The following is a 3416-nucleotide window of genomic DNA, read 5'->3' as shown; positions in this document are numbered from 1 at the left end:
TTGACTTGGGATTCACGTGAAGTTTCTAGAGCTGGAGCAAATTCCTTTTTTCAATGCAAGGTTACTTAAGCTGTGTAGTTCGGGAGCAGGAGCAAAATCATATTTGAGGTGAGCTGCATATCCTCCTCCATGTTAGCAAATCCCCCTTTTCTTGTCTAGATCAGATAGCCCATCCATTGCACTAGAAAAATGACATATGCAGAGGTTTTAAGCCTACTTTTGTTTGTGAACCACATTTGTTATTTGTTTTATTTTTTTGTGTTTTTGGTCTCCATATGCCTCTTATTTTGGAACTATAAAGTCAAGCACAGGTTCTTTTGCATATAGTAATCAAAAGTTTTGTTATATTCTATTGTAAAGGGTTATGCGTATAAGCTGAAAGTCAAGGATATTTAGAGTTTTCAATTATGCAGTTAGAATTATTTGAACTACAAATCTAAATTTTTGTGCACTTGGTTCATAAGTTTTTGAAAATACTAACGTGAAGTTTTCAATTATGTTCATTCAAAAATTATGGATTCTATAAAGTTTTGAATATGTGAATTTAAAGTTAGGGATTCTAGAATATTTTTTAATATGTGCACTTAAAGTTTTTTCACATTCTTTTTACGAACTGCTATGTATAGAACTTGAAAGCCAAGGATGTATAAATTTTAAAATCATGTAGTTGAAATTATTTGACCTACATATGTAAAGTTTTGTACATGTGGTTCATAAGCTTTTCAAAGTATCTATATGAAGTTTTTTAATATGTACTTTTAAAGTTCCTGAAATGTGTAAATGTGTAAGCAGTAAGTTCCTGAATTTGGAGTGCAAAGTTTTGGCTCTAGGAGTTCAAAATGTACTAGTAGAAAGTTTCGAGATTCAAATTGATGGCTTGTACCGTTTTGTTTTGCATAGGAACAACTTTGTTATGCATGAATGGGACCATAGGTTGTACTCTACAGCCATGTACTCATCAGGTTGCTATAGATTTAGAGTGCAAAGTTTTGAATTAGGTTTGGATCTAGAAGTACAACATTTAAAATGCCCTACTAGAAAGTTTCTGGGTTAAATGCACTTGTTTTCGACTTGACCTCAGAGTTGTTACATTTCCAGTTTAAAGATTTAAGTGTTGGGACCAATGTAATTGTTACTTATGCAGGAAAACGATTGTGAGTAGGCATATGTTTAGAAATGCAACTATGTATATGTCGTCAAGATGTTCTTGCTACCATAAATTAGATAATAGTTTTGAACACATTGCTTCTGTGTAACACATGATCTTCTTGCTGCTAAATTTGAGTTGTCCTAGCTACTTCATCAACTAGGGCATTAGGTTGTCCTGGCCCAAATAATAATTTGGTCATGGAACTGGAGACTTGTTTATATGAGGATCAGACTAGCTTGTTCCAAACTAGCTACCCTTCAGTTTTCAGCAAACATCATGTCCTTGTTCAAAATTCTTTTCGATAATCCATATTTTTTAAAGTTCTTTACTAAGATTTTGGTATGTTTTATACTAAGATTTTTATATGTGGCTTTAATGTCTTGAGAAACTTAGGAAGTTTCGTGCATCTTGGCATTAATTAACCTGCTTATGAATTGTGCCTTCCTCCTCTTTCTTACATGATGGGCCAATGTTCTGTCCTCTTTCAGAAAAGAAATATGTGATTACAAAGTTTTTGCATTACGGTAACAAAGTTGTTAGATTTATGCTTCAAAGATTGAGAAAACTAAGATAAGGGATGAACAAAGTTTAAAATATTTTCGTATAAAGCTTTTAGAAATAATTCAAAGTTTTATGTATAAGTTTTTTTATATATTATTAGAAAAATTTTCAATATAGTGGTGTAAATTTCAAGATGACTTGAAAGAGGGATGTTCAAAGTTTTTAATACATAAATTTAGTGTTTTTAAATTGGGAGTGTAAAGTTTTGAATCTATTATTTAAATGTTGTTGACACAAGTCATGCAAAGTATGTATTATATAATCCTTTTGTGTTAACAGTTGTGATGGTGGCAAATTTGTGATGAGGCTTATTATGCAGAGTCATGATGGTGATAGATAGCATTTTTTATTCATACCAGTGTTTTCATGCACCTCTTCTTGCCTTGGCTGAGTTTTGAAAATTCTGTTGTATAAATATAGAGATGTACAAACTTTTCATAAAGTATCGGGATCTAATAGTATAAAATATTGAATCTACGAATGCAAAGTACTAGATCCGAGAGTACACAATTTGAAATGTACTATTACAAAATTCCAAATATTTGGATTGTAAAGTTTTAAATTACAAAATTTAGGATCTGAGAAGGCAAAGTTTACAACATGCTTGCAGAAAGTTTCTTAATTCAGAGGACAAAGTTTGGGGATTTGTTTTAGTAAATACTTTTTCTTTAGTGACTTCAAAAATCCTGAATTCAAAGTGCAAAGTTATTGAGTTTAGATTTCAAAGTTTTTTTTATTTGTCTAGAAAGTTTTCATGTGTAGAGTTTTAAATTTGTTTGTAAAAAGTTTTAAATATCCATGTATAAATTTTTTATTTACAGGGGTTTTAAAACTCTCAAGGTACAGGAAAAATAATAGGTAGTTAAAACTAAAGCCAAATAGTGGAACCTACATTCTATTTGACAGGATCATGAAGTTTAGCTACTTTTAACTGGTTGGTAGGTTCAGATATTTTGAAAACCTTCAACTATCTCCAGATTTAGTCAACTTTAATAGTTTCTTGATTTCAATTCCAATGTTTCCCTCACCTAAGTTGAAACAAACTTATTTTTCGCCGTGAGATATTAAAGTTTTCGATTGATAGGGTGTAAGTTTTCCCTCGCATATGTCTGAAGTTTTTGTATTTGACTTAAAACTAGTGGATATTTGCCTTCAAAGGTGTCTTTTACAATGTTTTGAATGTGTGATGTGATAGTTTTTGAATTTCAGGTTCGACTTTTTTTAATATGTGACTTGAAAAATATGGGTATATAAATTCCTGTACAGAGGTTTTTAACATGTGACTTAAAGTTGGAGATGTAAGAAATTTTGAATATATGAGTCAGAAGTTTTTAAATTTAATTATAAAGCCTCGTACATATATCTTGAAACTTAAGGGTACAGTTTGAAGTATTTTGATCTATGCAATATGAAAAATCTATGAGTTGAGGATATAAAGCATTCAGTGTGCGGATTGGAAGTTTCTCGAAACAAAGCGTAAAGTTTTGAGCATAAATATTATCAATCCACCTGAAACAGTACATTTTTTCACTCAATTTTTTTTTTGCAAGGTGTCACTGGATTTCTATTGCTAAGCATCTTCTTTATCCGTAGGATCATTTTTGGACGTCTCCGCTGATGCTTCTGTCAAACAATGAGAAGCACACTCTCTCTTAGTAAGTTGGAAAGCAACCTTTTGTGTTGAGCAATGACTATGAATAAGTAT

The sequence above is a fragment of the Panicum hallii genome, chromosome 6 (assembly GCF_002211085.1).
Source record: "Panicum hallii strain FIL2 chromosome 6, PHallii_v3.1, whole genome shotgun sequence".
Taxonomy (NCBI): Eukaryota; Viridiplantae; Streptophyta; class Magnoliopsida; order Poales; family Poaceae; genus Panicum; species Panicum hallii.
Note: the sequence above shows the minus strand (reverse complement) of the source record.